The sequence below is a fragment of the Trichosurus vulpecula genome, chromosome 5 (genome assembly GCF_011100635.1).
Source record: "Trichosurus vulpecula isolate mTriVul1 chromosome 5, mTriVul1.pri, whole genome shotgun sequence".
Classification (NCBI taxonomy): Eukaryota; Metazoa; Chordata; class Mammalia; order Diprotodontia; family Phalangeridae; genus Trichosurus; species Trichosurus vulpecula.
Genome location: NC_050577.1, coordinates 284,610,350 through 284,622,642, shown reverse-complemented (window position 1 = coordinate 284,622,642; position 12,293 = coordinate 284,610,350). Strand labels below are relative to the sequence as shown.

Sequence of the window (12,293 nt, the reverse complement as noted above, 5' to 3'; positions counted from 1 at the left end):
ATACTCATGGTCAAATAAAATATTTCATTTTTATGTTTCAGCACGGTCATATAAGATGCATATTATTATCCTGACTAAAACTGTAATAGTCAAAAGAGATTTGGGAAAACCTCCAACATGTCTAGCCAAATGACTCCAATACTAAAACCTATTGAGGTCAGATAGAACTATAGGGATTATAAATGTATCATTAGGTATTAGCCCATTTGTTGTTTTCAAATTCCTAATCAGACGCATATCAATAAGTTTCATTGGGAAACTACACTGTTAGGTTTGGAAGGAAGAAAAACAAATTAAACATACCATTTTTTTAACCTCATGATATCTTACTACCATTTCCAGTGATTTAATATTTGCATTGGACAACAGAGGATTTAGATGTATGATTAGAGAGTAGAAGGGCGATTGTTAGAAGAAGCAATTGTCTTCATATTACTCATGTAACACAAGCCACCAGTCTGTGGATGTTGCAGGGTTATATTCATAGTGAATGGAAAGAAAAGGTTATACATTCCTCTTTGACCAAACTCAAACCCAGACAGGGCATTAACTCTGGATTAACAGTGTCACAGTTTACAGAGGAATCCAAAAGAACGATAATAAAAAGGTTACCTTTATTATCCATAGAATCAATTGTCTTTGTGTTGTTTTTCTTTTTCTGTGACAATGGGGGCTAAAATGTAATTAAAATAAAGAAGAATAATTATAATTACAGTCTAGAGAGCTTCTACTCACTGATATTTTTCAATTATCTGCCTTTAAAGATAAATCTATTAATGGAACAGATAGTATTTCTATTACCAAGAGATGTTTTTAGTTGAGGAATTATAGCACAGCAGGGTGGTATAAATTTTTAAAAGCATTTTTAAAGTGTTTTAAAAATGTTTGTATTAATCTGATCTTAGGATTACTTTCAAGTGGTTTCTAATGAAAAGTTTACACAGGTCCATTGGCCCCTGGAATGTTAAGCATGATGCTATAAGTTGGAGGAGAGGTTGTTAAAGGAAGCCAAACTTTTGTTCCTTTTGTCTTGCAGAATGTCCTTTCTGTACATTACTGTCTTTCCCCCTTTTTCTATAGTAAATAAAGACCATCTCCCCCCTCTATTGTCCATATCCCTAAGAACTGTTTTATTTGGAGGAGAAATGGCTGCTCATGTGACTCTTGATATGCTCATAATAAGGTCAACACACATCTGCCAGTTTCTATGAAAATCAACAATCCTTTGCCAAACCATGAAAAATCCCTTCTATAGAGACTCCAGTTCTGCATAAATAAATTTGTTGATTCACTTTTACAAAATCTCTTTTCTTTTTCCATTTTTCTACTTCAGCAATATGTTCATCAGAATTAGAATCATCAGAATCAGAAGAATTAACACATATAAAGAGAAAAACAGAATTTTTGAATGAATGAATAAATGAGAAAGCATTGATTAAGCACTAATCATATGCCAAGTACTGTGGATACCAACAGAAATATAAGAAAGTCCCTGTTCACATTCTAATAGAGGATGACAACACAGATATGCGGTTTCAGCTACAAGATGGAATGGCTCATCTATAGTGGTAAGGTAAGAGCTAGTGAATCTTCTGTAGTATCGTTTACATTGATAATACCATATCTATTTCTAATGATGAGATATTTAGCATTTCAGTGATACTAGGATGAGAACTTTCTTTTTCTGGGTTTCCAGAAGTTGTGGCCTCTGAGGTGGAATGGATTACAGCAGGCAGCTGTCAGTTTGCATCTGAATAAGGGTTGGTTCCCTAGATGATAGCTGTGGGGACTGAGTAAGAAGCAGGTCTACTGTGGTATTACAACTCTTAGTGTTCTACAGGAGTGACACTTCTTGGGTTAACCTGCCCATAATTGGTAGTCAGTCAGTTGTAGGTGATGGCTGCTTGTCCCTTAATCCACAAGGCTTACTCCATAGATTATGAATAGTAGCCTGTCAGATTAGAAGCAAGGATGGTAGTCTTGGGGGAGCTGCTAGTCGTGGGGCTTTGGGAAGCAGGGTCCTAGGACTTTCTTCATCTGGATCTGAGAGGTGATGGTGATCAAGGAGGTGGCAGGTTTCACACACGTAGCGTGTTTTGCCTTGTGTCTCTCCCTCAAGATACCTTACTGCTGCAGTTAGTAGTCTGGGGTCTTTCTTTGTTGGTGGTAATAGGTCAGCAGTTAGTATTATTGGTGGTGAGGATGGTGGTTACCTTCCCCATTAAGGTTGCTCCTCCTGAACAATGCTTATGGGGGCTGGGATATAAGTAAAGTTTTGGGGAGAGAATGTTGGTGAGGGGAAGGGAATACAATGCTCTTATGCCTAAAGCTCTTGGATTTACTTGCCCAACTGGATCTTCAATTTTAGATTCTCCAGAAAATAACCAAAAGTTGACAGACCAAAAAAAAATACCCCAACTGACCAATTTCTCTTAGGAGAAATGGGAAAACAAAGTACAAAGATAGAATCAAATCTTTTGAATATTTCTCTTAATAGCTGAATTGGTAAGGTTTGCAATTTTATTTCTTTTGAAATCATTTCAGTACCAGTCAGTATACCCCATTATTTATTAGTCTTGCTATTTGTCATAATTAAATGCTTTGAAAATTTTGCTTTACTTTTATAATTTTATCCATAAGAAAAAATTATCTATAAATTGCTCCATCAGCATTTGATAAAATTTAACAATCTCTTTTTAATGGTTGTACTTACTTTTTTCATTCTATACTTCTTTAAAGAATTTCCATTTTGCCAAACCAGTAAATTGTTATGTTGTTTGGTCTGTCATTCTTTTTTAAATAAATAATAAACTCTTGAGAATATGTATCACTTTTAATAAAATATTAAAATAATTTCAATTCCAGAAATGAAATTAGGCCTATAATTCACTCCTTTTGCATACATGCCAAGGTAACGGATTACTTTTCTAGTTTGAAAATTAGGGCATGCTACCATCACACATTTTTATTGTCCAGCTGAAGACAAGCTCAGTGGGAGATTTTATCTTCAAACTACAAGTTTCCTAGCAACTCTCGTTGAGCCAGTGTGTTTTTTTAAAAAAAATATATAAATCACTTGTATCTGTTGAGAATGCTTAAAAACATTTCTTTCATCCCATGAATAAACAATGAGAATTAGGTTAGAAGGCAGCTGCAAAAGGGGAAAAAAGAAATCCAATTCAATGCTTATTAGAATTCTCTCCTTCATTTCAGGATAGTACTGTGTTTGTGCCTTTAGGTTTTGGAGAAATGTGAATCTTCATTTCTCAGTAACAGTAACACATATTAGTTGTAAAAGATTGGGACTGATGAGGGACAAGCATCATAATTGTAAAGAAGCTTTGGTTTCTAAAACCTGAAAATTACTATCAACTTTATCTAAAACAGGTTTTTGTTAATATAATATGTCACTCTTGACAATGCATGAAGTACATTAACACCTTCTGTGTTAACTGCCAAGCTAAACCAAAGATTATAACATGCCACCAATAAGACTATAAGGGAAATAAAATGAAAACTGGATACTGATACTGTATATATTTAAAGTAAAGAAGGAATAATGTAACTAATAACGAAAGATTATTAGACTACTGTAAGCAGTCACAATTTGAAGCATATTAAGTTAAAAGCCTTTGATATTGAACCGGTATGTACTGTGCTGAAGGTTGCTTTATTTCCTTCAAAGGAGAGCTTCAAATTCCAGGCAATTCATTGACAGACTCTTCCCAAGGGATCCAGAAGAAGCAGATGGACCTGAGAGGTATTCTGAATCAAAGCTGATAGAAGAAAGTGTTAGTCATGCCCTTCTGCAGTCTCGGCTGATGTATTTGTTATAATGGACCCGCCTGTGTAAGATTTCAGCAAAGATCATGGTGAAGAATCCTAGTAAAAAGAGAGGAATATTTATGTGCAAAAAAAAAAAAAGACTTCTCTGAGGAAGGGTTCTGAAGCTTGAATAGCTCAACTACACATGAAAAGGCCAGCAGTCAACTTGTTCTAGTACATAGACTGCTTTGTCCCAAAATATTCATCTGCGTAAGACCTCAAAGAAATCTAGGAAGCATTTGAGTTTTTCTGGCTGATCATCATAAGCCCTTTCTCTAAAACTGGAAGAATTACTGAAACTAAGAAATTAGATTTCTACTGCCTCCTCAGGCAAGGAAGTGACAAAGCTCAGAGTCAAGGCAGTATGGCAATCAATGAGGAAAGACTTCCGCCACCTCTAATCTAGCTTTAAATGTAGTTCATAAGCAGTTGAAAATGATGCCATAACACTCTGAAGACAGTACTATACAACCCAACACAGACAATAGCTGAAAGTGGCAGAAGATTGTACCTTCTCATCAAAGAGTGATACTACAGAGAACAATGGATGGACTATCCATCGGAGACGCAAAATCCTGAAAAAAATAATCTCAGTGGCCAACCAAGCTGCCCACCCCAAAAGCAGCAGCCAAGTAACAATGCAAAAACCCTGGCCCAGTTCCAGGGCCCAGGAACCACACAACACCAAAGCTACCTGCCCAGCACTTTCTGGCAGCAGTTTCTCAGGGACAGAGGGACCTTTCCTGCTTAGTCCAGCAATACCCCAATGACTAAGTTACCTCTCCAGCTCAGCAAAGAAGCAGCCATGCTCAGCATCTGAAGAACCTGCCCACAGGGCAGCTAGATGGCACAGCGAGTAGAGCAACGGCCCTGGAGTCAGGAGGACCTGAGTTCAAATCTGGCCTCAGACGCTTGACACATGTACTAGCTGTGTGACCTTGGGCAAGTCACTTAACCCCAACTGCCCTGCCCAAAAAAAACAAGAATCTGCCCAGTCATGCCCAGCATTGGATTAACCCTTCCAGCAAAAGCACTGTAGTTTGGGGACCGAGCCCTGTTGCTGGAGTTGTGAACTGATAAAACCATTCTAGAGAACAATTTAGAACTATGCCCAAAGGACATTAAACTGTGCATACCCTTTGATCCAGCAATACCACTGCTAGGTCTATATCCCAAAGACATAAATAATGGGGGAGAGTACCTATTTGTACAAAAATATCTATAGCAGTTCTTTTTGTGGTGGCTAAGAATTGGAAATTGAGGGGATGTCCATCAAATGGGGAACAAGTTCTGGTACATGATTGTAATGGGATATTATTATGCTATAAGAAATGACAAGCAGGATGATTTCAGAAAAACCTGAAAAGACTTACAAGAACTGATACAAAGTGAAATGAAAAGAACCAGGAAAGCATTGTATACAGTAACAGCAATATTGTACAATGATCAATTGCAAATGACTTAGCTATTCTCAATAATGCAATGATCCAAGATAATCCCAAAGGACTCATGATGAAAAATGCTATCTGCCTCCAGAGAAAGAACTGATATCTGAAGTACACTATTTTTTTCTCTCTCCTTTTCTTTCTTGCTTAAGTCTTCTTGTACAAAATGACTAATATAAAAATGTTTTACATGATTGTTTACCATCTCAGGAAAGGGGAAGAGGAAGAGCTAGAATATGAAACTAAAAACTTAAAAAAAGTTCTAAAAAATTTTACATGTAATTGAGGAAAAACAAAGTATTAGTAAAATAAATAAATAAATGATCAAATTACTAACAATTAGGAAATGCAAGTTAAAAACAACTTTGAGGTTTCATCTCACATTTATCAGACTGGCAAAGATGACCAAAAAAAGCAAAATGACAAATTCTGGAGAGGCTGTAAAAAATCAGGCACATTAATACTCTGTTGGTAGTGTGTACTAGTCTAGCTCTTCTGGAAAATAATCTGGAACCACAGTCCAAAAAAATTCCCTTTGACTTAGAAATACCATTACTAGGCCTATATCTTAAGGATAACAAAGAAAAAGGAAAGGCACATGAATATAAAAATATTTATAGCAGGTCTTTTTTTAGTGGCAAAGAACTAGAAACTAAGAGGATGCCTGGCTACTGGGGAATGGATAGGAATGTAACAGAATATTGTTGTACCATAAGAAATTACAAAAATTTATGGTTTCAGAGAAAATTGTGAAGACATGACTATGAACCAACGTATATTGTGGTGAGCATAACTAGGAGAACAATTTATTCAACAATAACATCATAAAGTAAAAATCTTTGAAAAATTTGAGAACTCTAATCAATTCAATAACTAGCCACAATTATAAAGGGAATATGAAAAAGAATGCTACCCACCGCCCAACAGAGAGCTAATGAACTCAAGATACAGAATAACACATAGATTTTTGGAAATAACCATTTCAGGAATTTGCTTTGCTTGACTATGCTTTACTTAACTATTAATAATTGCTATGAAGCTTTTCTTTTTATTTTTTTTCTTCCAATGGGTAACCAGGAAAGCAAATAAATGCTAGATAATTTTTTTTAAGAGAGACTTCCTTTCTTACAACTACAAGTAACACAGAATGTCTTGGTTAAACAACAAAAGTAGATTATTGATTCAATTGTTAAATAGGATAGAAGTTCTCTATAACTGCTCAACAAATAGTAAGATGAATAACATAGATGAACTTTTAAGATGCAACCTTATTTTTAAATTGGAGATTGCCAGTGTCCTACTAAAAGGGGTAGGAAGGTACGTAGTATTTGTGTTCTCTTGTGTCTGGCAGCTTTCCATGAAGGATGCTCTTTACAGCAAAGAAACTGATTACTACTGATCCATCCACATGGCAAGGTTATGTAAATACAAACTATGATTTGTTGTAAAGCCATGTATTGTATGAAAACTTCTCAGTAGTACTTATTTCTGTTGAATGCATGTAACAAAACAATCATTATATTAGAACATGATCATAAGGAGATTATTCGCAAAATCAGTACATATATTGGCCTGTTTCTACATACTTTTTCTGCAACTAGAAGCTGAAACTAGTAATCTGACTATCTCTTACATATGCTTGGTGTTAGTGTTAACGAAGATTTGGGTGAGAAAATTTGGATACCTCAGCAGTTTGATCACATATGCTGGAAAAATAACTTTACAAATACTGTATTAGGGATAAATAAGTATTATTATTAGTCAAATAATAAGCATTTATTAAGTGTCTGCTAAGTGTCAGGAACTGTAATAGATATTAGGTATACAAAGATAAAATATTTCCCACTTCAAGAGACTTACAATTTATTGGGGGAGCAAAAGTACATATTAAACAAATACAAAACACATACAAAGTAGATATAAGGTAACCTTGAAAGGGAAGGCACTAACATGGGAAAGCAACTAAAATAGGTCTCATGCAGAAGGTGGTACTGGCAGAATCTTTATGGAAGACAGATTACAAAAAGTGGAAATAAGAATGATTACCTTCCAGTCATAAGAGACAGCCAGTGCAAAGCCATGGAAATGAGAGACTGAGTGTCCTATGTAAGACACCAGTTTGACTGGATCATGAAGTTGAAGACAGGAATAACGTTTAGTAAGTTTTGAAACGTAGGATGGGGCCGGGTAGTGATGACCTTTAAATATCAGATTTTCTATTTGATCCCAAAGATGATAGGAAACCACCAGATATTATCCAACTTGGGCTTTAGCAATATGGTGTCAGTGCATTGCAAACTTTCAATATAGAGATCTACTTTAACTTATTGTTGAGGAAGGGGAAATGGCATGGTACAGGAGACTGGGAAGAGGATTTGTAGTCAGGGGCTCTACTTTTGAATCCTATATTTGACATTAGCTGTAAGACTCCAGGCAAATGACTTGATGTCTCTGAGCCTCAGTTTTTTCTTCTATAAAATCAGAAATACTTGCACTATTTACCTCATGGTACTGCTGTACATAAAGTATTTTTAAAATTTAAGGCACTGTGTACATGTGAATTTTTATTAAGTAAAGTCTTAGAATAAATAACAGTATACAAGGGGAGGGGGGAAGCACAAAATCCAGAATACACCATAAATCAGTTACCATAAATCAGAACTTTCTGCACTTTGCAATCATTCCTAATCTTTACAAAGTCTTAAGTATCATGGTTTCTAAACCTGTATATTTTATCTCCTCTTCATAAAATTAAAAACCAGTATTCGTTTTTCTCTGGAGAATTTCACAATATCCCTAGAAGTATGGGAAATATTCTATAATACCACAAGAAAACAATGAGAAAATACTGATATAATCAAGGCTTTATAATCTTTACAAACAAGGTTGTGCATGAAAGCCAATGAAAACAACTAAAGTAGCAAAAAATTAAAGAAAGTATTTGTGCTACAATACTAACTTCTGCCACACCAATCAATGTGACAGAATTAGATTGTAAGTTGCTTGAGAGCAGCAACTGATCCAGCACTTAGTACAATGCCTGGCACATAGAAGACACATAATCAATGCTTCTTAATTGATTGATTGATATTTGTGCCATTTAGAAAACATATCACCCAGCCTCTTCTCACCATGAAGTTAGATACTGTTTACAAAACTACATCCAACAGCCAATGAAGGGATTTCCTTTGCCTAACTATGTATTTTTGTTAAGTGTGTTTGTAGGAAGAAAAGGGTAATGATAAGAGGAAAGAGGGAAGGAAGGACGGAAGGAAGGAAACCTAAGCAAACAGGACAGCTTTGAAAGTTACATGCTGAATTTATTGTATACTTAAAAGGAAAAACAAGCCACACATAAGTAGGGATTTGCCTTTTCATGTACAATCATCTTTTCCTGTTCTACTTTGTAAGCACTGGGTCTGGAGTCAGAAAGACCTGAGTTCAAATCTGGCCTTAGACACTTACCAGCTGTATGACCCTGGGCAAGTCACTTAACCCTGTTTGCCTTCGTTTCCTCAACTGTAAAATGAGCTGGAAAAGGAAATGGTAAAGCACTCTAGTACCTTTGCCAAGAAAACCCCAAATGCAGTCACAAAGAGTTGGACACAACTGAAAATGACAGAACAACAATAAAAATAAAATAAATTGAATAAAAAATTGAATTGAAAACAAAAACAAGAAACAAAGAAATTAAAAAAGAATAAACGAAACCAAGTATCATTTATGACATTTTATTTATCATTCAGAGTTCAATATTTCATAAAATATTTCCAGATCGCACTGGTAATGGACAATAACAAGGAAACTAACAAGGAGCTAAAACTAATGTCACCATTTTTCAAAGGCTTTTTATAAAGTCCTGTTTGCAGTCATTTTTTATGTTTACCTCATAACAGATAGTAAAAAAATATGGACACATTTTTTCTTAGATTTGACATGTGTTTGAATAATATTGCCATAAACAAATTATTAATATCAGAGGCATACTGGTAAATCTAGTGCCTTATATTTTTTCCTTAAGGTAGACATGTATTACTAGAGGAAACTCTGTAAGTCCTTCTTCAGCTAAAATATTTAAAGCAGATTCTATAGACAAACAACTGAACAAAATAGTTTTCATATAAATAATTCTCTTTGACAGCTCTACACTAAAGGAACAAAGATGTTACTATGCTCATCATAGTTATGTGTTAGTAAATGATGGGAATCTGAGGCCATTGCTTTGTTTTCATGTTCATTAGTCCATGCCCTAGTATGATTTAATTTGTCCTATATTTACTGCTTCAGAGTGGCATCATGGACATCACATTTATTGTGGGAGTCCCTTTGTCATTTTAAGACTCTGGGATGAAGCCTATATGAGAGGAACCAGAAACCCAGACTTTCAGAAATTTTCTTCTCTGATGAGAACTGGGCCTCTTTCTCTTGGTTGAGCTAAGCTATCTTATTTCCAAAGGGAGATATCATTCAGTCTGTATTGTCTGCTATTGATTCTCATATGTATATTTTCTCTGATTTTCATTTTGTTATCAACTTGGATAAATGGGTTTCTTTGCTCTTTGCTACGTGTGTTCACTGTGTATTTTGCATTTGGTGGAAAAGAAGTCAATCCTTGGATAAGGATTTTGAAACCGTCCTCTGGCCTCAACCTTCTGCTTCCCTCTCCTGGCAGGGATCAAATTTTCTATTGGAAAAAGATGGGGAGAAGTGACATTAGAAATGTCTAGTTTTGTCTCTCTACAAGCCCTATTGAGACAGCAACACTACGCTTATATAACAATAGATTTTGGAAGCCAATGTGAAAATAACTTCCACTTCTAGCGGAAGGTACTTTTTACAAAGATTTTTGGGCAACTTCATCATACTATGCAGTATACCATGGTGATATATATTTTATAGGGATATTTTATTTTCAGTGTCATTAATGGGGCCATTTTATAGATATAGCATCAACTTAAATGAAACTATGAAGATTTACAAATTAAAAGTGAGCTGATGCTTTAGGCTCCAAAACTTCATTTGCCCATAAAGCATCTTTTACAAGGGGTGCATGTGTCCCTAACTTCTTAAAGCCCAAACAAGGAAAGCATACAAATGCAAATAAATTCTCAAACAAATCACTATTTCTACACTGTCTAACAAAATTTAACCAGCAAATTTCTGCTTCTATGATAGATAATGCAGATAAGAAAAGCATGCTTGTAAAAATCCATGAAATGCTCGTACACTCCAAAAAATTCATTCAAGTCAATAATTTTGTAACATAGCTGCTATCAAGCAGCTGAATGAGATGTTTTGTGAGTTATTTCTTTATATTTTTCCTGCTCAGCCTCTGACAGTAAAGCTAACCAGCAGCAAAGTAATCCTAAAAGGAGAGAACTAGAGGAAGTAGGAGAAGAAAAGGATCTGATTTAATCCACACATTGGGTAACTGTTTTTAAGATAAATATGTGGGCCAACTAGGTGGCACAATGGATAGAATCCTGAGGCTAGAGTCAGAAAGTCCTCAGTTCAAATCTGGCCTCAGATGCTTACTAGCTATGTGACCCTGCATAAGTCACTTCACCCTGTTTGCCTCAGTTTCCTCATCTATAAAATGAGCTGGAGAAGGAAATAGCAAACCACTCCATTATCTTTGCCAACAAAACCCCAAATGGGGTCACAAAAAGTCAGATATGACTGAAACAACAGAAAAACAAGAAGCCCTTTAAATAAAGAGACAGGAACTGCAGTCTCAGCAACTCTGGAGATGGGCATGGAACAATGGACAAAATGTTGATAGCATTAAAATAAAAAAAAACAAATCTGCTCAATTTTTTAAAAAATATTTTTTATTTCTTTGGGAATGTAATCATTGAAACAAAGAGAAAGACTGAAAGAACTGCTTTGTCTCAACTTGCAAAGGAACACATCAAAGTGGAGGGGGAAAGGGTTAATGGTTAGGAGGTTACTATTTTTACCCAGGAAACTATATGCAAAACTAGCTTATTTATTTCCCCTAAACTATCAAATTAATTGCCTCACTTATGAGCATAACTATAGGGGTATAGTATTTTGGGCTATAATGATACCACGGATGAGGTACCTTTCTCTTGAAACATGGAAAGTAATATTAAAATTAGCATCACTGAAATAGAAAAATGATTGTTGTCTGAGCTGGGAAAGTGAATGGTAAAATGGATTTTTAAAAAGAAAGGTCAATTGACCAGCACTGTAGTACTACAGATGTTTTCTGAAAATTCTAACCTCAAAAAATTATATACCAGATAAAGAATAATTCCAGCTACATCCACGAGATAAGTAGACATACAGTGTTGTCACTTCTATATGCCAGCTTCTTCCCAGAGTTTCCCTTCCCAAAACTCTCTGCCTGAACAGAATCTAGAATTGCATACCTTCTCTCTCAGAGTTGGAAATGAGAAGACCAGAATCTTTCTTCTCCCACTCTTGCACCAGCTCTGCCCTTCATGCAGGAACCAAGCACTAAGCAGTCATTCTCTACAAATGAGGAGAGTCTTATGTAAATGGGCTTTGAGCTGTAGGTTACATAAGGTTCAAAATAAGCTGGAAGAGAAATAACGAGGTGGACAAGGGGAAGAAAAATATCTTTGGAAAGGGCTCAAAAAAATAAAAAGGCTCAGCAAGGAAAAGTTGCTTAAATAATATATTAGAAAGCAGTGGGGGAAGGAAGATTTTAAACTACTCCAATGGTTGGGAAAACAAAAGGGGAAATAAGGCAAAGAGATAGATAAATAAAATAAAATAAGAATTTAAATATATTCAAAGACTTTGAGAAAGCAAAGTCAAGTAGGATATGGTATGGAGAGAAAAGGCTTTGGGAATAAACCAGCATTAAAGTAGAGTGAGCAAAACTAATCACAGGGATATAACTTAAAGAAGATGACAAAATGAATACAAAAGCAAGAAAGAAAACATAAACCTAAAAAGCACAACTTTGTGAAAGGACTGAAAAAATCAAGTAGAATGAAAGAGAAAATATAGAATAACAAAATCTAAAAAAAT

At 35.3% G+C, this 12,293-nt stretch overlaps 1 protein-coding gene across 4 annotated transcripts in view; it reads right to left on the bottom strand.

Moving 5' to 3' along the window:
- Nucleotides 1–12,293, bottom strand: part of CNTN1 (contactin 1) — a 308,476-nt gene that overhangs the window by 258,460 nt on the left and 37,723 nt on the right. The window contains exon 3 of one of the 4 annotated variants that reach the window (XM_036759470.1): nt 613–673. The exons of the other annotated variants lie outside the window; for them this stretch is intronic. The gene's annotated coding sequence lies outside the window, so the exon portion shown is untranslated. The remainder of the gene's footprint in view (nt 1–612; nt 674–12,293) is intronic. 4 annotated transcript variants of the gene reach the window in all.